We start from the raw sequence: 24165 nt of genomic DNA on the forward strand, positions 1-24165 counted from the left end.
CACAGCATTCACCTCTTTCGTCTGTCTCTGGGTATGTCTCTCTTCTTAAGAGGACACCAGTCATATTGCATTAAGGGCCCACCCTGCTCCAGTATGACTTCATCTTAACTTAGCTAATTGCATCTGTAATGACCGTGTTTCATATTCTGGTGTACTAGGGCTTAAGGCTTCAACATATCTTTTTAAGGGGCAGGGGGCACATTCAATAGATAACAGGAATTCCAGGGTGGGACCTGATAATTTGCATTTGTAACAACTTCCCAGGTGATCCTGATGCTGCCCCAGGGATCACACTTTGAAAACTACAGGTCTAAGATACCTACAAAATAGGAGTACATAGAACTAAAAATTGCATTATACTGTAGAAACAACTGTGTTCAGGAATTCTATTTTAAAGCATACTTGGAAGATGGTCATCCAGTCTATGTGTGAATACTTCCAATGACAGGGTTCTCATTACCAGCAGAGCAGCCTTTTCCACAGCTATTCCTGTGAAAATTCACACCCTTTGAACTTTCTAAATATCTGATATATCTAGACATCTCTAGATATCTGATAGCAGCTGAATATCTCAATATTGAACTCTATATATCCCTTGTGTGACAGAATTCTCAGAATCCACTAAGATTCTGGGTTGCTGCTGGGGGCATACTTGCTAAGGTTTTGGGGGACGATAATCATGTCTCCCATTATTATACATTAATTAGAACTAGACACTAGAATCCAGCATATTAAGATCAAAAGGTCAGCTCTATTTCCAGCAAACATATATGGAAAGTACAACTTGGACCTTCACTGCAATCAGCCTTCCTCATAACCCCCACCTAGTTGAACTTATCTGACATAGTCAGATACAGAGAAGCAGGATGCTTGAATCTTCACCAATGTGCCAGGTTTTGAGGGTAAGAGTCACTGCTATTACCATATAAAGGGTTCACCACTAGTAGACACGTTTTCCTGAAAGAGAAAGGAAAAACACCTAGTTCCTCTTCCTTCAAACTCACTCATCTAAGAAGACAGCCCTTCTCCTCTGGTGGCCAACTTGCCACCCACTCCCACTATTTTGTCTGTTTCAAACACATCCCCAGTTACTTATAGAAGACCCCTCTTCCACGTTGCCCAAATGTTGGAAGGTGACCCTATTCTCAACTCAAGCCAATCGTAGTACCTCTAATCCCCTTGCAAGTGATTGGTTCTAGAATTCAGCTTTCAGCACAGCATTATTATAGAATGCTATAGAATGCACAGCATTATTCTAGATCCTGCAATTGGACCAGGGATGGGCACATGATACAAACTAGCCTAATTAGACTGAATAAGAAGTTTGCTTGAACAGTTGGGAAAGAGATTTTCTAATGAGGAAGCATTTTGTTCAAGGACTGAGAGTAGCCATCTTCTAACTGCAGAAGAGTCAGTCTGAAGAAAAAAGCCTTCCCCTAGAGGCTGAGAAGAGGCAAAGAAGAGCAGAGAAATAGATTTCCAGCTCTAATTATAATAGGTTTGCTCTATCTTTGTTCATTTGTTTTTGTTGTTGTTTTTTAATTTTTTTTTTGAGAGAGAGACAGACAGAGTATGAGCTGGGGAGGGGCAGAGAGAGAGGGAGACATAGAATCTGAAGAGGGCTCTAGGTGCTGAGCTGTCAGCACAGAGCCCGACGTGGGGCTCGAACTCGCGAACCGCGAGATCATGACCTGAGCCAAGGTCGGACACTTAACTGGCTGAGCCACCAATGCACGCCTGTTGTTGTTGTTTTAATTATGAAAGAAACTAAATTTCCTTATTGTTATTTAAGCTAGGTCTATCAGCATTTCTGTCATGTCCAGGTAAAATAATTCTTACCAATAAAATATTCAAATATTATTCCCACAGGTTAGTAAAAGTTGCCTCATGAAAACCTAAAGATGTAGGACTAAATCTTCACCCACCAGTGCTCTATGGGCACATACGTTAACTTATTAATGCTGCTCTTAAAGTATGTGCCCTTCCCTGGACAGATTGCTCCAGACACTGTGCTACTGGCAGCTCCCAGAACTCATCACAGTGTCTTCTACGGAATACACTGTAAGCAATCATTTATTGAGCAAATGCAGATGGAGACTGCATTAACATTTTCAGCAGACACATAATAGTTGTCATAGTAAGTTCAGATAAACTAAAACCCCTAGAACATTTTTTACATAAACTAATGTCAAAGCTGTCTGTCTCTACCCTGTGTCTGAGCAGTTGCATTGTGTATGGAATCTTCTTTTTAACATTTTTACCTAAATAAAGGCCTTGATATTTATTGCTAGCCAGTTATATATAGGAGATTCCAGCCTGGTGGATTCCAGCTCAGTTGAGATTATTTTTTTTAAGGATTTTATTTATTTATTTATTTATTTATTTATTTATTTAGAGAGTGGGGCAGAGGGAAAAAGAGATAGAGATAGAGATAGAGAGAGAGAGAGAGAGAGAGAGAGAGAGAGAGAGAGAAAGAAAGAGAATCCCAAGCAGCTCCACGCTCAGCACGGAGCCTGATGTGGGGCTTGATCTCACGACCCAGGATTCAGGACCTGAGCTGAAATCGAGAGTTGGACAGTCAACTGATGGAGCCACCTAGATGCCTCCTAGATAATGTTTAATAGCAATGTTATCATTTGTCATGTCAGCTATTCTCCCTATTTTGGCATCAGCTTCAACAAAGATATACATTCCTTCTGTATTTTCATATGAATCAAATAGCAAAATATTGACTGAAACAGTGGCAGTAAGAGAAGACTCACTCTAGGTTCTCTCATTGTTTGCCAGGAGTAGTCACTCTAGTCCTCTCCATGCATTCCTGACTTGGCTGGTAAAATAAGAATTCCTGCCTTTCTAGAAATGTCAGGTTTATAACTTCTGCCACTTCTAGTCTACTCCCTCTACTTCTGCCCATGTTTGGTGATCAGTGACTTTTGGAGAAAGCACTGAAAATAGCCCGAATGCATCCTCTCTGAGTTCTTCGGAGTTGCCTCTGCTCTAGGAAATTCTTCTCCACTAAACACTGAGCTGTCTCCTCAGGGGTGACCTGTTGTGGCCCAGCTATGCCATGACTGGATAGCGTTGAAATATCAGGAACTGTTAGGGGAGAGATTGTGGGCATATACCCAGTCAGGTTCTTCCATCAGTTTAACCAAAAGCAAGGGCTGGGTTTTTGTTTGTTTTTTTTTTTTTCTTTATTAGGTTGACACCTACATTTATTTATCCATTGCTTCAGAATCTAGACACATAAGAACAATTTGTTATTAACTGCCTGTTTCCAAAGGTTAATTTTTTTTTTTTACTTTTTAAATTATCTCTACACCCAACGTGGGGCTCAAACTCACAACCCTGAGATCAACAGTTGCATGCTCTCCCTACAGCCAGGTACCCCAAACAAAGCTCAGGCTTTTTCTCATTGTTCAGCCTACATTTGATTGTTCAACGGCTTTAAATGTATCAAAATATATTACTATTCAAGACTTTCAACATAATCAGGATTAAAGACAGATCTATGATATTCCCCTAATCGGACAACATGATAGTCCAACTAAAAAGTGAAAAGTAATGAATTAGGTATGACTTATTTCGAGCAAACACATCATAGTTTGAAATGATTGTTATCTTCGTTCAGGCTGCTATAACAAATTACCCTTGACTGGTAGGCTTGAACAACAGAAATTTATTTTCTTACACTTCTGGAGGCTGGAAAGTCCAAGGTCATGGTGCCAGCATGGTCAGGATTCTGGTGAGAGTTCACTTTTTGGTTGGCCATCTCATGTCCTCAAACAGTTGGGGTTGGCAGAGGAGGGGGTGGAGAAAGAGAGGGAGGGAAGAGACAGAAAGCTCTCTGGTGTCTCTTCTAAGGGCACTAATTCCATCATGATGGCTGTATCCTCAGGACCTAATTACCACCCAAAGGCCCTGTATCTTAATCCTATCACATTGGGGATTAGGGTTTCAACATATGAATCTGGGAGAGTACACAAACACTCAGTCCATAGCAATTATTGTGTTCTTATAGAAACTTACGAGTTATCTGCTGTTTAGCAAAACCTAGATGAGTATTAAAAAGAATTAGCCTTCAAGTTATATATTGGTATTTTCCATGATTCTCACTTTTTCTCCTTTCTGATAATCAGACTACTCTTTATCTTGTCTTTTAAAACCACTCCCATGAACCACAATTCCTCTAAGATTTCTGTGGCTGTCAAATGGCACTTGCATTTCCTTCAGTCCCTTGGAATGTAATTACCGAGGTCCAGAGACGTGAATTCAAAAAAACCAAACAGATGAATTCCTACCAAATCTTGTCTCTTGAGAAAATTAAAACAAACCATAGCAATTGTCACTCCAAGCTGTCAACTGCCTGAGAGATTCAGAGATCCATGGTCGGCAATAATTTGTTACTTTGCTGAGCATCTGGTCTGGCCCACTCTCATAAGTGGTAGGTGGCATCAGTTCGCCTAGCTGGTGACAGCCTAGTCACCTGCCCAATGTCCCCAACTCAACCATGTGTTCTGTGTGTACTCTTTATCTCATCATGGTGATTACAACCGCTCTGTCTTTATGAAAAAGATGTTGGGGCAAAACATGATTTCTTATTGCTATGATGGAAATCAAAAAGGTCTAAAGAAAAGATGGCAGTCCTGAATTTAAAAGCTTAAACAGGTCTTGAGTCAAATGTCTCACAAATGCCAGTGAACTCAAGCACTTTGGTGGCATGATGGTTTCTTGAAATGTTGATTTGTAATGTGTTCTCTGTATTTTCCTTCTCCCTTCATTTCAAGAAGGTGGTTGGCCTATCGGTTGGCTGAACCTGAAGCTATGTCAGAATAACTTTGTTTCTTATCTTCTGGGAAAAGCTGAGCTTGTTGAAAAGTTTATGCTAAGAGTTCTAGAGAAGATCAGAGAAGAGAGAGAAAGAGATTTTGCCCAGGCAGGAAAGGGTTAGGATTTGATAGGCCCATGATGCCTTTTACCAAGAGAAGTGGCAAGACCACAAGAGGACATGGCTTCTAGCCTCACTGTATTCTGCAGCCACAAAGAGCACCTGGCTTGTATGGACCACGTGGGGTGAACAGAGAAAATAACAAGAAATCATGTGGCCTGAAGATTAGATATTTTGGAGAAGAATGCTAAATTCCATCAATATCTACTTCACCCATCCTTCCTGGATACACAAGTCAATTCTTCTTATCTGCTAGTCCCCTTCCATTTAATTAGAGCCAAGTGCCTGAGTCTGGCTGAAGTAATGTACACCACATTTAGGCCTGCCCCTTAAGGATGTCTCCATGATCTCCCCATTACCACCTTAAATCACTTTCTGGTCTGAGTGGCAAGAAGCAAAGGATTGCAAAGCCCAGAGGATGATTGGAAGATCCCATGATGGAAAGATTCCCTGAGTTACCACTTGACAAGAGGTGCCCAGCATGGCTACCTGACCAGGAATATCCATGTTGGACTTCATGAGAGTAAGGGACAAACCTCTTATCCTAAGAGACTGTGATCTGGAGTTGTTTTTTTTTTTTTTTTTCTTACACAATAACTAGCTTTAATTGCCCTGCCCAATTCAGATGTCTAACCCCTCGCTCCCATGCAACACATACCTCTCAGAGGCTTATATCTGGTATAGAGCAGGATACCCAAGTAACAGCTGAGATAGAGCTGTTCGCTGGTTCACTGGGATCCTAAGAGTTGCATTGAACTTGATGTAAAGGAGACACGTTACTTTAAAAGAAGATTTGACGTTGCAGGCCAAGAGTTTTATCTCATTTCTCCATCTGAACTCCTCTTTCTTTCTGGAAGAGACGCAAATGGTGGAGTCCGGCCTCCCTAACAGACAAGACTCCACAACACACCTAACTGTGATTCTTCATGCCAAGGTAGGCACCAGCTTTCTGGCCTCCCGCTTTAATTTCCAGCCTTTCTTGGTCCTTCCAGGGTACAGGCGTGAGCCTCAGAGGTCTGAAGAGCAAAGAGTTATGCGTTCTTTTGGGGGCCGAGGGGGGAGGCTTTTTGCTTCTTCAGTCAATTAATGAGATCAAAATTTCAACTTGAGGCTGCTCTGCCCCCATCTCTAGCCTGCGCTATCACCTGAGATACTGCCCGCCACACACATGCTTTTGACAGCAAGAGCCGCTCAAAAGCCTCTCCATGCCTCTATTCCAGGAATAATCCGAGGAAAGGGTTGCTACCTGTAAAAGCTGTGAGTGCCGAAGGCCTCCCTGTCCGCCGCTTCAAAAGAACAACTACCCTCAGTCTGCCTTTATTTTGCATTATCGCTCTTCTTTTTCAATGAAAAGTCCCTGCTCTCTATTCATTATAAAGAATAAAGAGCTTTTCAAGTGTGAGTTGCTCAACCCAGAAGGGAACAGAGCTATTTTTAAGAGGGTTTCAACTCAGAGCTGTTACACAGGCCAGCCTGCCAGCAGAAGAGGTCTTCCAGGGAGGCCGAAGGCAATCGCGGCCTCTCGTCAGGAGGGGATATGCAGGAAGGAAGCTCCTGGGGCAGAAATATTCTGGCTCTCTGGCCCACAGACAGCCCTGGTGCCTTCACACCTGGCTCCTCCAGGCAGAACCTCACAAGGGGGTCGGGGGAGTATTTTTTATTCTCACCCATTTGGGGTTTGCCTGCTGCCTTAGGTTTCTCACATCGACTTCCTCCAAATAGGAAACAATCTGCTTGATTCTCATCCAGGAGCACAGAGAGGAGGGGGGCCGCCTTTATGTCCTCTCCTATCTTCGTCAAGCCATATGCAACTGGCAGCCACCACACTTCTCTCAGTGGGAAGAGGATAATCAGAGCTGGATTCCTGAATGAAAGGAGGAACATGCAGAGTCGCCTGCCTCTCGCCCAATGGCAGTGGAATCCTTGTGGCCTGAGTCAGTCCAGAGCTCATCTGAAGCCCGCGCCCTTTAGGGACCGGGACGGGCTCTCAGATTCAGAGTCAGAGGGGCCTGGGTTCAAACCTCGCCTGTCGGGCCCCTGTTCTCTTAGGGTAAATGAGGATAACACTACCATCCTCTCAGAGGCGTTGTGGGGAGGGTTACCCATCCTACAGTGGCACACACATGTTCATCATGGATCTGGGGGCTGGAAAGGTATGTTCTCTAATTTCTTTGAAGAACAGAAAATGGTGCTGCTGGATGACAGAAGAGATATTGACAATTTTATAGGAACTAATGATTCAGGAGGATTGAGATGGCTTTCTATTCTCACATTACATTAAGCTTCTCCAACAGAGAGAAAGGGCAGGGAATTGAAACTATTCCATTGTTCTGGTAGCTTTGGGGAGTAGAAGACATGCGTGTATCCTAAATGATGAGAGGGGACAAAAATGTCAACTAGTTTCATACAAAGAATTGCCAAAAGAAATAGAGAAACTTTTTTCATTACAATATACCTTGCACCATGGAGGTACAGAACTTATAGAGTCATCTTCAGTAAATTTTTTTAAGGAAAAGTAATAGCCAAGAAAATATAGGCTATTGGACCCAAGGGCAAAGATAACACAAAGATACGCAGGTATAAGGTGATACTGTTAGAAAGATGGGGCAACCAATGAGGCTCTGAGCTTCCAGTAGGCCAAAGCAGAAAGGGAAATATTATGCTATCAAATGTATATCTTTCATGAGGAACCCCCTACTGCTACCAATTCCTCATCCTTTTTTATCATAAGATTCATGAGCATGGATAATTATCTTCAGGAAGAGAATACTTGGGGAGTTTCACTACGGCCTCTTTCAAGTATTTGATGGGCTGCCAAGTACAAAAAGGAAAGATTGCTTTGGGTAATTCCAAACCACAAAACTAGAATCAATGAGTGTAAGTTAAAGGGAACAGATTTTGGTTAAAAATAAAGAACTTTCTAACAATTAGAGTTGTCCATAAATGGAATGAGCTGTCTGGCAAAGAAGTGAGCTCCCTGTTACTGGAAGTGATCAAACAGAGGCTGGCTAACCATCTGCTAAGGATAAAAAGGATTTGTACATAATGAGAGAATTATGCAACAACATAATACAAGGCTCTTCATGACAGTTTTATTTATAATAGTGGGAAAGAAAATAGAATCAACCTAAATGTCCAACAGTAGGGGATTAGATTATTATGGTACTCTCATATGATTTATTTATTTTTTACAGATTTTACAGATGTTAAACATCAATAAAATGATGACATGGGAAATTCTCATACTCTGTTAGTAAGTGAAAAAAAAAAAAACCAGGCTATAATAGCATATATATTGTGATGCCATTTTGTCAAAAAATATGTGTGTGTGGAAGAATAACACTAAAAAGTCTGTACATGAAAACATTAATAATGATTGCCATTAGTGTTTGAATTATGGGTGATTTTCCTCTTCAGAGCTTCTCAGGGTTATCCAAGTCTTGTATGTTGAGCGCTTACCACTTATGTAAGTGGGAGGGGGGGTGGGGGAGTAAAAAGAAAAAAAAAAAAAACCCTCCAAAATCTCTTATTCACTAGTAGCTTCAACTAGATGATCCCTATAGTTTTTCAAACCTAAGATTCTATGATTTTTATTTTAAGTTTACGTTGTTTTTCTCATAAAGTAACTTGTCTTTAAAAAAGATTTTAGTCAAATATAAACGCCCTCCCCCTCCCCCAAATATATTGGCTTAAATCATAAAGTTTGGGTATAATCAAATATATTTCTGACTGCCATGGCCATTTTCATCTGAAGTCTCTTTTGAAAATATTTGGGATATAATTTTATTTTATTTTTTTATTTAAAAAAAATTTTTTTTTCAACGTTTATTTATTTTTGGGACAGAGAGAGACAGAGCATGAACGGGGGAGGGGCAGAGAGAGAGGGAGACACAGAATCAGAAACAGGCTCCAGGCTCTGAGCCATCAGCCCAGAGCCTGATGCGGGGCTCGAACTCACGGACCGCGAGATCGTGACCTGGCTGAAGTCGGACGCTTAACCAACTGCACCACCCAGGCACCGCTTGGGATATAATTTTAAAAGTCTATACAGGAGAGTAGAAAGAGCTTATGAATTGGAATCAGACACTGCTGGATCTCAAATTTTGGTTCCATTACATACCAGCCTTAATTTCCTCAACTTTAATGTGGGATAATAATAATAACTGAGATTCGTTTAAGATTCACTACGTGCCAGACACTGGTTAAGTGCTTTACATGCAATGGAATCCTCAATAAAGTCCCCTGAGGTGAATTCTATTTTCCTTATTTTTCAGATGATAAAACTAAAGCACAGAGAATTTCTATATCTTGCCAAGATCAGACAGCTCTAAGTGATGGAGGAAAAATTCAACCTCAGGTAGTCTAACCTTAGGAACCATGGTGTTAACCACTATACTATACTGCCTTAGAGAGTTGTGGAAGGATTGATTAAATTAACACACATAAAATGCCTAGCAGAAAAGCAGGCAGTCAGCATGTTAAGTTTCTCCCTAAACTTTTCCATAGCTATTTGGCCCCAGAAAGACTTTTGATTGTCTTCTCCAAGAATGCATTCAATGAATACACTGGAGAAATGTTGACTGTATGGTAGGCAGTCTTACAAGTTCATTATCAATGGCATTGATGTCAAACTCAGAGATATTAGAAATCATGTCCCACAGCATTCATTCTGGGACTGATTCTTTAATATTTCATCAATGATTTACATGGATAGAACAGAAAATAAGCTCCTAAAGCTGACAGATGATACATGCTGTTAGCAGATGACACCCATCGTCAGTTAGGAGGGCTAGCATCCAGGACAGGATTAGAATTCCAAATGGTCTGGCAAGATGGAGAAGAGGTGGAGGCAAAAAGAATGAACTTCATTAGCAACTAGCACAGAGTAATACATTTATTAAGAGGGAAAACATTATACCAGCATAGCAAGGGCAGTGACTAACAATGAATAATTGTTGCTGGAAAGAGTTAATGGTTAAAGTTGCTCATAAGCTGGAAGTGAGACAGAAAAGTCAAGTCTGATTCTGGAAATGTACTGAAAAAATAAGACTTTGTTGGAGTAAATCAATTTCCCCATTATATACCATATTTGAAACACTCTTTTGAGTCCTGTGTTTTTTTTCCCCTCAATATTGTTCTGGACTTATTGGAAAAGGCATACAAAAAGTAAAGGAAATTTTTACAATTACAAAATACAACCTGAGGGAATAGTGAGAGAACTGAGATCTTTTAGTTGAAGACCAGTCAATTGCTGACAATTCATTTTAGAAATGCTTACTGAGCAGTATCTATATGCCAGCCTTTGTGCTGGGTGCTGGGAGACAGAGAGAGTCAAGATCTGGTTTCTGCCCTTGAGAAGCTTAAAGACAAGAGAATAATCACTCTTAGGTTTATAAAGACTGTTATTTAGCTCTGATATTTGTGTCATTCCTGGCTAACTCCTATGCATCTCTTTCTTTTATCTCCCCTTCTTTCCTTCATTTCCTCTTCTTTTTCTTCCCTTCTCTAGATGTTAGGTCTGTGATTGGAGCCCACTAGCATGGCAGGTTAGCTAGGTATATTCAGTAGGGTCCCATTTGAGACTTTGCCAGGATACTAAGATCTTTTCTTCTTCCATCTCAAAATATTTCTATAAACATCTTTCACCCTTCACAAACTTCCAATAACATTTCAGGCAATGAAGCAAGGCTGGGAGAGAGAAAATAGGTTGTCAGATGCAGAATAGATCAGTTTGGCTGGAGAGAATGCTAGAGTAGGTACATTATGAATTTTATAATATTAAGGAATTTGAACTTCCTCTTATTGGTGACAGAAAGTCAATGAAAGTTTGTGAGAAAGGGAGTGACAAGATCAACTTATGTTTTAGCAAGAGTGATCTTATTGTGGTAGACGGAATGGGTTCTTAGCAGACCGACTGGAGGAAGAGTCTTGTTAGAAGGTGGTTATTAAGCTATAAAAAATGACCAGGATTAGGCAGTAAAGTTAAAAGAGGCAGAAGACATGCAGACGTGAGAGACACTGTAAAAGAAAAATCAATAAGATTTGATGCCTAAGTAAATATGAGAGCATCAAAGGAAAGAGAGGAATTGAAAACAACCCATAGATAGTAGACAAGGGGTTTGGAAATAAAAATGTCATTAACCAACTGGGGCAGTGGGAAGGTCAAGATGTTTGAGGTAAGGCAGTCATGATGGGTTTAGGGCCAGACAGGTTGTCTTTGTGTTGATGGAATATATAAATAAAAACCATATATCCAATGGTGAGCTAGGAATAGATTTTCTAGATCATCCTCACAGAGGTAATAGTATGTCCTGGAAACCTCCACCTGTGTATCCCACTGACACATCACACTCTGCATGCCTAAGACTGAACTCCACTGTCATTCACAAACACGAAACTCAATTTGTGTTTTCCCTCAGGTTAATCATGCTTTTGAACACCCAGGCTACCAAACTCAGAGTCATCTCTGGCACCTTCCTCTCCCATCCTTTCCACTCCCACAAGCAACTAGCCACTAAAACAACCAATTCTAGGAGCAAAATATGTTGTATATCAATTCCTAGTGCCATAGTTAATGCTTGCATGGTATGTTCTCTTAACTATCACACAATTTTATAACAAGTTTTTGTGCCACATAAATCTGTATTTTTCCACTGGCTACTGAATGAAATTCAAAGTCGTCCAGAATAAACATACTTGTCCAGTCTAACATTGAGTATGTCTATACATACCCAGCCTGAAAAAGCCGCACAAGCTTCCCTGCCTTTATTTAATGATGCCAGGCATTTGTATGCCTGGGTTGCCTTTATTGATGATGTTCCATTACTTTGGAATAAAATTCTCTACTCAAGGAAAATATCTTTCAATTTCTGAGTCCTGTGCTAGCCCCATTATGAGGGCTTCTCATTGCTTGTTCTCTTCACTCATGTTGTTTTCTTTGAAAGCAAGAGCCTGAACCAGGGAGGTGGAAGTAGATGTGGGAAGAAGCAAAATAGGTAATAAAAGTCTAAGCAAAGGATTGTGGGGAAGATGGACACAGAGAAGGGAGAAGTTCAAGATAACATGATAGTCTTGGCCAGGCCCAGTTACCTGGAGAGAATTATCGTGTCTCCCTTGACAAAAGGGAAGAAAGAAAGAAAGAAAGAAAGAAAGAAAGAAAGAAGAAAGAATAGAGGAGGGGAGGGGAGGGGAGGGAAGGGAAGGGAAGAGAAGGGAAAGGAGGGGAAGGAAAAGAACAAAAGAAAAAGATTAATTTGGCTTTGAGTATGTTTGAGTTGAGAGATCAGCAATGAACCCAAATTGAGTTGATAACTAAAAGGCCTTTCAGAAATGAAAAGAGTGGTTGAAGCTAGAGAAAAATATTTGGAATTTACACCAAAGAGATGATACCAGATGTGTGGGGAATAAAGGGATAGAAGATTCTGTTAGGGAAAAGGTTGGCCTGAGGTTAGAATATAAACATGTTATCAGAGTTCCAGTCCAAAATGTCAACATAGGAAGACCCTGAACTCACTTCCTCTGTGGACACACCAAGTCTACACCTATTTATAAAGCAATTCCTCCTGAAGAAAAAAATAGACAAAGAAAAACAAACAAAAAAAAACAAAAAAAACAAAACAAACAAACAAAAAAAAAAAACCAAATAGAGAATGGCAAGAGAGATGGAAGCAGGGTAACAAAGGGAAACTCTGTCTGCCCACATGGTGAACTACAGTAAAGAAGGGACATACAGGGACCATCAACAGATTCATCTGCGCTGGGGCACAGAAAAAAAAAAAAGCCATGGTTTAAAAGGGCAACTATAATATAGAGGAGCCATCTCTAGAAACCTGCCAAACAGCAGGAGAGTTGCTGGAACTCTTTCCAGGTCAGAGGAACTGATGAGTGCCAGAGTTTACATTTGCCCTCTACCTTGATTGTGCAGACAGGAGCAGAGTACCAGGCACCATAGCTGGCCTGCCACCTCAGCAGAGCCCCAGGCCCCTAGCCAACACCAACCCCAAATGCCCTACGGCACAGGAAAAAAAAAGGTGTAGTCTAAAAGAACAACTAGAACACAGAAGAACTAACATTAGAGCCCTGCCAAATGGTAAGGGAGCTGCCGGAACTCTCTCTGGGTCAAACAGGCTTGCAGGTGGCATGGTTTACATTCCCCTTCCACTTTGAGATGGGAACAGGATTCTGGATATCATAGCCAGTCTACCATCTCAGTGGGACCCAGGTCCCTAGCTCACATCAGTCCCAGCTGTCCCACCAAGGCAGCCACAGCTTACTGGGACACCCCTGGTCAGCTCTCAGTATAGCTCTAGCCATCTCACCAAGATGACATGCATGCAAAATACCCCGAACACTTCAGGCCGACACCACTTCAGCTCCAGATGGCTGGCTAGAGCACCCGCAGAACAGAGCACCTCAGGACCCCAAGGCCCGCACTTGCCTCAGCTCTATCTGTCTTGCCACAGCACTCCCTGCGCAGAGTGCTTCAGGATCCCTGGTCCACACCCCACCTTAGCTCCAGACTCTTTCCACTAAGGTGCCCCTGCATGGAGCATCTGGCTTACACATGCCTCAGCTTCAGCTGCCCTGCCAGGTCTCCCCTGCATGGAGCACCCTGAAATACCTGAGCTTGCATCCACTTCAGCGTCAGCTGTCATCCCAGGGTGCCCTCAATACAGACAGCCCTGGCCTGTGCCCACTTCAGCTCCAGTCATCCCACCAGGGCAGCCCCAGCACAGAGTGTCCCAGGATCCTCTGCCCATGCCAGCCACAGCTCCAGGCAGCCAGACAAAGTCACCAGGCACACATAGTTTACATAGGGTACAACCATACACAGAATCATTTCTTCAAGTTTAGGAGCAGTAGCTGTCCCATTCATAGAAACAAACACAGAAAGTCAAGCAAGATGAGGAGACAGAGGAATATGCTCCAAATAAAAGAACAAGACAAAAGCTCAGAAAAAGAAATAAATGAAACAGTGATAAGCAGTCAACCTGATAAGGAGTTCAAAGTAATGGTCATGAAGGTGCTCTTCAGACTAGAGAGAAAAGTGGGTGAAGTCAGTGAGAACTTCAACAAAGAGAAAATACAAGAAAGAACAAATTAGAGTTGAAGGATACAATAACTGAAATGAAAAAATACATTAGAGGTAATCAATAGCAGATTAGAGGATGCAGAAGAACAGACCAGCCAATCTGGAAGATAGGGTAATGGAAAGCACCCAGGCTGAACAGCAAAAAGAAAAAAGAATTAAAAAAAAAAAGTAAGGATAGGTTAAGGGATGTCTTAGACAACAGCAGTGAACAAACACTTGCATTGTAGGGGATCCCAAAAAGAGAAGAGGGTAAGGGGACAGAAAAATTATTTGAAGAAATATACTTGAAAACTTCCATAATCTGGGGACAGAAGTAGACATCCAGGTTGAGGAAGCACAGAGAGCTCCAAACAAGATAAACCCAAGGAGGCCCACACCATGACATGTAATAATTAAAATGTCAAAGATTCAAGATAAAAATGCTGATTCCTTACCCAGAACTATAAAATTAAAAGGTCTGAGTAGGCATGAAAATCTGCATTACAACAAGCCCTATGTGTTTCTCTGTGCTTACCATAGTTTTTAAAGAGCTATTTGATATTAGAATGATGGATTTTAAATTCCTTAAGGTTGCTTGATGCATGTAAGAATTTATAATGAAGTGTGTGTATATGTGGTGGGGATGGGGAGTGATGGATGGGGTAGGAGTGCTGAAGTTTGACAGACCTGGTAATCTGGGAATTGGTTATGAAAATGACAGTTTTCTTGAAGCTGGAGAGTGTGGCATTCAGATGGGATGACAGAGAAAAGGTATGTGAACAGGCACTGATAACTGAGTTGTCTTATGTGTATGAGTAGTGCTTGTTGGCTGTGTTTCACTGCATAAGTCCCTCTGTGAAATAAACCCTGTTATGGTGATCGTTTTCAAAAACTATTGTGAGAAATAAACCAGAGAGACAAACATATAATGAAAAACATGCATTTACATTTGACCAATTCCTAAAAGATGAAAGTTGATATTTTTTGGAGTATGGTATCATTTTAAAGCCCAAATATCACATGAGTCATTGTTTTCGATAACTTTTATCACTACCAATCACTCTCAAACAAAATATATAACTTTAACTTAACAAGCTATAACTATCAGGTTAAACAAATTTAATAAACTAGCAGTTTATCTAATTTCTTAAATTTGTTAGCTCCAGTACCTATTAGTCTTAGAACTTCTCTCTTCAGAAACATAAACAAGCTTTAAATATAGACAATATATAGTGAAAGCTTTCCACTCTATAAAAATTTGCCACCAATTGTAAGCTTATCTATAAAGAGAATAGTTATGAGGGAAAAAAAGAAAAAGAAGAAATGTGGCTGTCACCCTCAAAAATTTATTCATGCCCTTTGTGATTCCCTCCCTCTCATCCCTCTTCACCCTCCACTTGGTTCCAGGTGACCACTGAACCTGCTTTAGTTATTGTAGATTAGCTTGCATTTCTAGAATTTTATATCAATGGAATCATATGGTACGTATGTACTCTTGTTTTCATCCGACTTCTCTCACTCAGCATACTATTTTAAGATTTATGCATGCCATAGTGTTTGTAAATAGTTCACCCATTTTTATGGTGGAGTTGTATTCCATTGTGTGACCATACATTCATGTTAATCCATTCACCTATTGATGGACATGCTAATTGTTTCCAGTTTTTGGCTATTACAAATTAAGCTGCATTAAAACACACACACACACACACACACACACACACACACACACACACACATAAAACACGTTACTAGTTTCTAAGATGAGAGGAGGAATTCTGAGTAGCAAAAGAGCCAGACAAAGACTGGCCACTGAGGTAAAATTACACATTTTAGTTTTCCAAAAAAGTAACTTTTTTGTCTTTAACGTGTTATGGAAACTAACAATTTCTGAGACATCATCCTTGTGATTTGAGGAAACTGCCAATCCTCTGCTCAGTTGGGTCCCTTTTGATTAGAAATTGTGAAAATTCATCATTTTTCTTCCAAAAGAGGTATTCTATTCTTATGTGAGGGTATCTAACCAAAACCAACAACCAAATATTAGGCCGTAGAATTTAAAGAGAAGTGTGTTAGTAGGAGCTGTTTTCACATCATCTAATAACTTACTGGGGTGGGGGACTGGAATAAAATGTGTTAAAATAGATTCAATTTGACCAAATTACAGCTTTTGAAAGAACTTCTTTTTAGCGCTGGGTTTCTTTGTTGTTTTAGAGGAATTTATTGAAATAAAAATATTATAAAAATACATGCTTGTTGTAAAATTAATCCAAACAATCCATAAATAAAGAAGTAAATATGAAAACCTCATCATGTAAGCAAGTTGGCCTATACCCTTATAAACTTTTCAGAATACATACATAATTATATATATATTTTTTTCTACATATGACTTGTCCAACTTCCACCATCTCATTTCCTCTAAAAATAACAACCTATAGCAATTAAAAATTACATTTAAAAAGGTTACATTTCTACAGGACACCCACATGTATCACATTTCACATTTGTTACATTCTGACCCTTACTCTGATGGTAGAAATAAGCAGGGTAGGATTATTGGTGCCATTTTATAGGCAATGTTATTCACGCAAAGTCTCAAGACTACTTGTGCTGAAGAAGTTGTGACTTGAGTCCTCCATACCAAAAAACATGTTTCTTTACTACATCACACTGTTCCCCACAGTGGGATTCCCACATCTGAGTCTTCTCAGCCTCAGCTAAAGTGTTCTACAGTGTACATCAGATCAAAACCTGAATTTGGGTATAATTTTGAACATCACCATGTAGTTGCCTAGTAGTTTTCTTTAGATAGGAAAAGAGTGGCCTTCCAAACTTAATCTACCAAGTATCTGGATTACATCTTGAAGTGATGACAATGGAGGGTATGACGAAAATTCTACAGGACTCCACACTGATGTTTCTATATATAACCTAACTTTATACATAAATATTTCTGGCAATGGGCACATTCACTACTGAACAATATGCTGGTAAAACAAAACAAAACAAAATAAGACAAAACAACACAGTGGGCCCAAGGAAGAGTCACTTATGCTAAACTCCACAACACCAATCTGAGACTTAACCATAGTTTCTGCTCTCCCAGAAATGGATTCTTAAACCACTCAATCAGGAATCGCCTGATCAGCACCAGTTAGGGTATTCTGCCTGATAGAGCCCCATCCCCTAAAGGAAAGTAACCTTGCAATAACCAACCCACTTTTTTGCCTAGTAAAAAAAGAGCTGCTCCCTTCCGCCTATAAAAGTCTATCATTTTTTAAGTTTATTTTTATTTTGAGAGAGAGAGAGAGAGAGAGAGAGAGAGAGAGAGAGAGAGAGAATCCCAAGCAGGTCTGCAGTATCAGCTCAGAGCCCAATGCAAGGCTCGAACTCATGAACCATGAGATCATTAAAATTCTATCATTTTGTACAGCTCCGTGGAGCCCTATTCGGTCTGCTAGTTTGGATGCTGCTTGATTTGAGTTTATTTTTGCCCAAATAAACTCTTAAAATTTTTACATATGCCTATGTTTATCTTTTAACAGTTTTAGTGAAGGGAAATTGGTAGAAGAGATGCAAGAGGTAACACAGAGGAAAAAGCGCTACTATATTTCATTTCTGAGAAACACTTTTTCCCACATCTTACTACTTAGAAATAGGCATTCATCTTACAAATCCATGGATCTTTGATTTGGTGAAGAACACTAAACAGAGACTCATTAAAACTGGACTCTTGTCTAAATTCCGATAGTTCCCCATTTGGGGAGGGCCATTTAATCCCCCAGTATTGTGAACAAGACATGACACACGTAATGCTCACTACAGGCTACGCAGGAATTGCTCTTAATAATAACTAACATTTATGGAGGGTTTGCCCTGTTCCAGTTACCGTTCTTAGCACATTGAGAGGATTTTCTCATTTTAATCCTCATAGCAAACCTCTTAGGAAACTCCTATAAATATCCCAGTTTTATAGATGAGCAAAGTGAGATTTAAAAGGTTCAAATGAATGTAGCTATAGGTGAAAACTGGTAAGTGGCAGAGCTGGGAGTTGAAGAAGGAAGTACAAGGCCAGAGGCTCCCCCACTAACCCCAATACTATTGACCTACTTGCTAGCTATGATTTCACCTCATCGCCTTTTTATTTTCCTTCTTCCTGTTCCATTCCTCCACAGGTTTACTGCTGATCCTGATTTATTATAGACTCAGATGCCTTTAGGATTATACACGTAGAAAGAACTGGTGAAGTATGATCAATGTTAGGGATGGTAAACAATATGATTCTCAGCCTGGGCATGTGCACACACACACACACGTTAAACAACACATCAAATTAAACTGAAAACCAAACCAAATAGCCATGGACTAGCTTTTTAAAAAGTAATACAAATTAAATTTATTAGGGATCCTTGGAATGTCCAAAAAAATGTGTTGTTTTCAGCTACCAGTATGGGAACTTCGATTAAGTCTCCAAGTAATCATATCTATTCCAGATAGATTATAGCAACACCTGCAAAAACTTCAGTAAACCTAAGGAAAGAAGGTGACTCGAATGGATCTATAAGTCCCTAAAGAGGAGGTCTCCAAAATGACATTTTTATTGAGCACGTCCTATCAAATAACAGGTGCTTTTGTTTCATGCATCTTCTCCTTAAACCATTTCTAAGAAGGAGGACTAGAGGGTCTTATTTTTTTGGTTACCCAATTAAGGCTCTAGGGAGTGAATAACTTGCCCAAGACTTTCAAAGCCTCAGCTTTTCCTGTACACTCACGGGGTCAGAGATGGATGTATCATTAAGCTAATGAAGACCCTCAGTTCTTTCCAAAGCCCTGAATCTGTTTTTATTCATAGTTTTATGTTCTCTTTCTTTAAAAGAGCCCTCCAAACTGTTTAAACATTATGGTCCCTCAAAACACCGATCCAAGCTGTAGGGGAGCCAAAAGGCAGTGCTAACAGTTATCTTGAACGAGTGGCCCTCTGATTCCAGCTCCCTCCCAGTTGAAGAGAAAGCCACAAACCGCACAATCTCTAGCCCACCTCAGGACTGTGGGAATTTATACATCCTGTACTTCTCCTGAGAGAAGCATCTAGCTCTCTGCTGTTCACCATGCAGAGACACTTGGAGGACAATGTTGACTATATTTTTGCAGCCTTGGTTTTTCTACTAATTGCCAAGTTGCCCCTAGCCTGCAGGAAATGAGATGCCAAAAGGAAGGGGAGTGGATCCCTTCCAGACCTCTACAACTCTCAGATTATACTAAACCAGTAGCAAAAACCCTCTTTAGCATTTGAAAGGGAAGGCAATTGTATTGCTAAGCCTCACTCTACCGCCTCCAGACTTTTCTCAGCCAGAGAACAAAGGGAAAAAAGCAAACACCACTTCACACTCTTATTCATTGGAGGTTAAAAGAGACCTCCCACTATACAAAAGTCCTTCTAAAGGTCAGTTTGGGAGTGTATTGAGGAGGGCACTGGCTGGGGAACAAAATGTTTACCATCACTCTCAGGCGGCTGCTTCTGTTTTTCTTTCAGCACGTGCACGGGGTACATCTGTCAGAATTGGACGTTTTCATCCCCAGTTAGCTTGCTGGTGGTCAAATTATGCTTCCTTGGCCCTCCTCAGTCTTTTGCAGATTCTTAATTCCAGTTGAACTAAGAAAGCAGGGCCACCGCGGGCCAGGACAACTCCCTGGGGACTGTTATTCATTCATATTCATTGAGTCAACAACTACTCATTGAGTACGGAACATGTGTCAAGCACTGTTCTAGGTGCCAGAAGGATGTAACAACACAAGAGCTGAAGCAGTTGTCTTAGAGCTTCCATTCAATGGGGAAAGCCTGACATTAAGCAGTAAAACATGCACACCATTTTTTTTTAACTACAACTGTGATAAATATCTGAAGGAGCACAGTGTGCAAAAAGAGAGGTTAACATGAGAGTGGCTGACCTCACAAGGCCTGTAAGAGAGGGGGACTTCTTTGAGGAAGTGAGTGGGAGTTAGCTATGTGCCAGAGAAAGTTGGGATCATGCTGGGTATCGCAGGCAAAAAGTCCCTGACTTGGGAAAAAGATGGCTGGGCACAGAAATTGGAAGACTAATGTGGCTAGAGCCCAGAGGGCAAGCCAGAATGCAGCGGGAGATTGGTCAGGAGGGGAACTTCTATAAGGTGTCTATTCTGTAGGCTTTTGCCTTCTGTCTCCAAGGCAACAGTGAGGAGGGGGATCTTGGGGGGGGGGGGGTTAGTTACAGGATTTAATAAGGGAAGTGACTTATGAGGTTTGTAGTGTCAAGAAAGAGTTTTAGGGGCAAGACACTGATCCAGGGAAACCAGTTAATAAGCTATAGCAAAAGTCAACATGAAAAGTTCTCAAATTTTAATTAATTGCCTGGGAATCCTGTTACAATGCAGATTCTGATCCAGGAGTGATCTGGGGTGGGGCCTAAGATTTGCATTTATAACCCGGGTGCACAGGTGCTGGTCTGTAGATATACCACAAAGTTTCTACTAGCAGTTTTATTATTTTAAAGTTTATTTATTTATTTTGAGAGAGGTATAGAGCTCTCAAGAGTGGAGGAGGGGCAGAGAGAGAGAGAGAGAGAGAGAGAGAGAGAGAGAATACCAAGCAGGCTCCATGCTATCAGTGCAGAGCTGGATGTGGGGCTCTTCTCATGCCAGTAAGATCATGACCTGAGCCTGTACCAAGAGCCAAATGCTCAACAAACTGAGCCACCCAGGTGCCTCTCTAGTAGCAGTTTTAGATTAAGGTGTTTGCAGTACAGGTGAAGAAAAGCAAACAAACTTGAGAGCTACTGTGTGGGAAGTGAAACAGGTCTCTGACTTGGGTGACTCTAGTGGAAGGGAATTGTATTCTTGGAGATGGACTGTACCAGAAAAGAAAGAGCAAGTCTGGGTGGCAGGTGAAAAGCTCAGTTTTGGACATGTTGAGTTTGATAAGTCTGAGGAATCTCTAAAGAGGCTATGTTACATATGAATATGAAGCTCAAGAAAGAAGAAGAAACTGGGGATACAAATTTAGGAGTTATCAATATGTAGATGGTATATGAAACCATGAAAATGGATGCTGTCAGCATAGGGAGAGGGTATACATCAGGGGTCACAAACTCAATTTTGACCTGCTGGCCATCTGTTAGTCCTCTCTTAACTATTTTGGGAAGAGAAGAGTCCCAAGGTGAAGCAAGTATTTAACAACTGAGTGAGGGGGAGAAGCCAGTAAAAAAAATTGAGAAGAAAATGTCAAAGATGAAAGAAAACCAAGTTGCTATCCAACAGCCAATGTCTTTCTTCTTTGCTGACAGAACATGGAGATGGCTTGGTATTAAAAAGATAAATCTGTAGTCCCTGTGGCTGAGTTGTGGTTGATCTAAACCAGACATAATCTCATGCCACTCTGCCCGAAGATTGGACCAGTTGTAGGCTCTGACCAATGAGAAAAAATGGCAAAGGGTGTAGTGAGTGGGGAATTCATGGAAGGCATTTTTCTTTCCTTTATTATAAAAAAAGAACAAGAAGAACTTCATGCATGGTGTCACTGCGCATCCCCAACCCCCCTTTACTGTTATGAACTTAGACATGATGTCAGAGCAATGTCAGGCATCCTAAGGCTGAGAGAAAATGAAATGGGGGTGATAACTCGACAGTAGAGGATAGCGAAATTAAAAACGAAAAGTGTCCATGTTGCCGATGACATAGCTGGGCTGCTTAGCTACTCTGGAACCACCTCCTTCTACTGTTTTTGTTAAGTGAGATGATAAATACTCATGCTACTTAAGTCACAGGTAGGGGATTCCGTCACTTGCAGCTGAATGTATTTCCAGGTGTTAATTAGTGCATATTGTGTAGTGACATTGTGTTGTGTAGACCTGGAGTCAGATAGATGTGGTTCAGATAGATAGTGTTTAACTTTGGACATTTTGTGTGTTTCCTCATCTGCAAAATGGAGATAATAATAGTATCTATCCTAAGAACTCTCCTATACTGTTGATGGGAGTGTAAATTAGCAAAACTACTCTGTAATTTGGCAGGATTTACTAAAACTGAAAATGCATGAAGCCTAAAGCCCCACCATTCTCCTTCTAGGTAAATCTTAGAGAGACTCTTGCCCAATGCATTGAGGGACATATACAAGATTACTCATTGAAGCGTTTTTTGTAATAGGAAAGAATTAACAACAGGGAGAAATGCATAGATATCTATCTATACATAGATTCTATCAGGGGGAAATATATAGATAAGCTATAGTATATCCATATGATAGTATACCATGGAGCAGTTTAAACAGATGAACTAGCTCTCTCTATATATATCAACATGGATGGGTCTCAGAAACATAATGCTGAATAAAAAAAGCAAATTGCAGAGTTAGACATGCAGTATGATCCATTTATATATATTTTAAAAGCAGACACTACACTACATATTTTTGTGGATCTGTAAGTCTATGGAGAATAGATTGGAACAACATATATTCGATACACTCAGGAATGAGGGATAAAGAAGATAAGAAAAAAATAGGGGTCATGTCTAGACAGATGATTATATCATGCCAGTAACGGGAAAGAATGACTGACTGAATCAATTCAATTCTGTGCATCTGCAGCTCAACCTTAGAAACAAAATAAAACAAAACAAAACAAAACATAATAGTATCACTCTTCTAGGATTAAATGACATCATAGATCAGTGGCTCACAGTAAGGGCTTAACAAATGGTGGTCATCATCATTATTATTATGTCCACTTGCTGTCTCTGCCTTTTTGCTTTCTATAGGCTCTTTCTATTACAACAATCTTAGATGGGGAGTTTGGTTGGGTACTACACTCTGGGTCTAAATTTCCAATTCCCATTTATTGTTTGGAGGCCTATGACAGCAAAAGGCTTGGTTTCAGCCAGGTGTTGATGTGCATTAAGACTACTCTAATGGGTTAAAAAAAAAAGTGCTATAAGGCCCACCCAATGGCAGCCCCAACCTACTGATGTCCCAAATAACCACAAAGAGGGGAACACCTTGCTGTTGTGACTCCTTGCATTTTGCATACATAGCTTGTTTAATCAGAACTAGATTGATCAAAACAAGAAATTTACAGATGCATGTGAAAATTGGAAATTTCAAGAAAAGAACTGGCTTCAACTTTTTCAACCGAATTGGAGGATTTCCACTGCCTTGTACCTACCTACATCTGCTATTTCCACGGCTGAGATTTCTGTTGCTTGCAGTGCTTACTTCCAGATACCTATTTTGAACCAGTCCTGCAAGCTACTGGAAGAAGCTCTGAATCATCTAGGTGGAAAAAGGAAGTTAGTGGAAGCATACTCAATAGCTCACAGAATTAAAGGAAATGCTGAGAGCCATGTGTTGGGAAGAAAGGGAAGGAGGGAGCTATAGGGTCTCACTGAGGAATACATTCTCTTTCCTTAGTTGTGACATGGGAATAGTACAGCTCCACCTACCTAGAGTCCCTCTGTCATTCTCCCTGAAGAAAGAGTCTGGTGGATTAATTTGTGATGGGGCACCTTGTAATCAACTGTCCTATTAAGACTCCATAGAATTGTAAGGAGTAGTCGGCCCAAAGACAAGCTACTTCCAATACAAGGGGAAGGATGCTGGCTAGCAAAAATGACAAATGTCTACTACACTGTTAAATATAGTTTAGGAATTCCAAAGGTCATACATGGAAAGATAAGATATTACAACTTCATTATCTGCTTGTTTAATGACTTGGGGAACTAACTTCACAATTCTTTCTTTTCTCTCTTTCGTACTGGCAAAGTGGGGTTCATGACACATACTCCTTTCTTAGGTCACCAGATGTAAGTCTTAATAAATTAATACTAATTTATTAAGCTGGAAAGAGTCTCAGATCTCTTAAGGTATCGATTCTCAATCTTGCGTGGCTGTGCATTAAAGTAACCTGGAACACTATTTTAGAATGCACACACCCAGAAAGCCTGATTTAATTGGTCTAGGAGGGAGAATTTGGGCATCAGTACCTTCCTTCCTTTCTTTCTTCCTTCCCTCCCTCCTTCCTTCCTTCCTTCCTTCCTTCCTTCCTTCCTTCCTTCCTTTTCTTTGTATTTCTTTTCTTTGTCTTTCTTTCTTTCTTTCTTTCTTTCTTTCCTTTGT

The 24165-nt window shown here is 40.5% G+C and overlaps 1 pseudogene; it reads left to right on the forward strand.

The window, feature by feature from the left end:
* LOC121030590 (mitochondrial carrier homolog 2-like) overlaps positions 1–24165 on the forward strand; it is a 56976-nt pseudogene that overhangs the window by 31447 nt on the left and 1364 nt on the right.

The sequence above is a fragment of the Herpailurus yagouaroundi genome, unplaced genomic scaffold (genome assembly GCF_014898765.1).
Source record: "Herpailurus yagouaroundi ecotype Mexico unplaced genomic scaffold, PumYag 140, whole genome shotgun sequence".
NCBI lineage: Eukaryota > Metazoa > Chordata > Mammalia > Carnivora > Felidae > Herpailurus > Herpailurus yagouaroundi.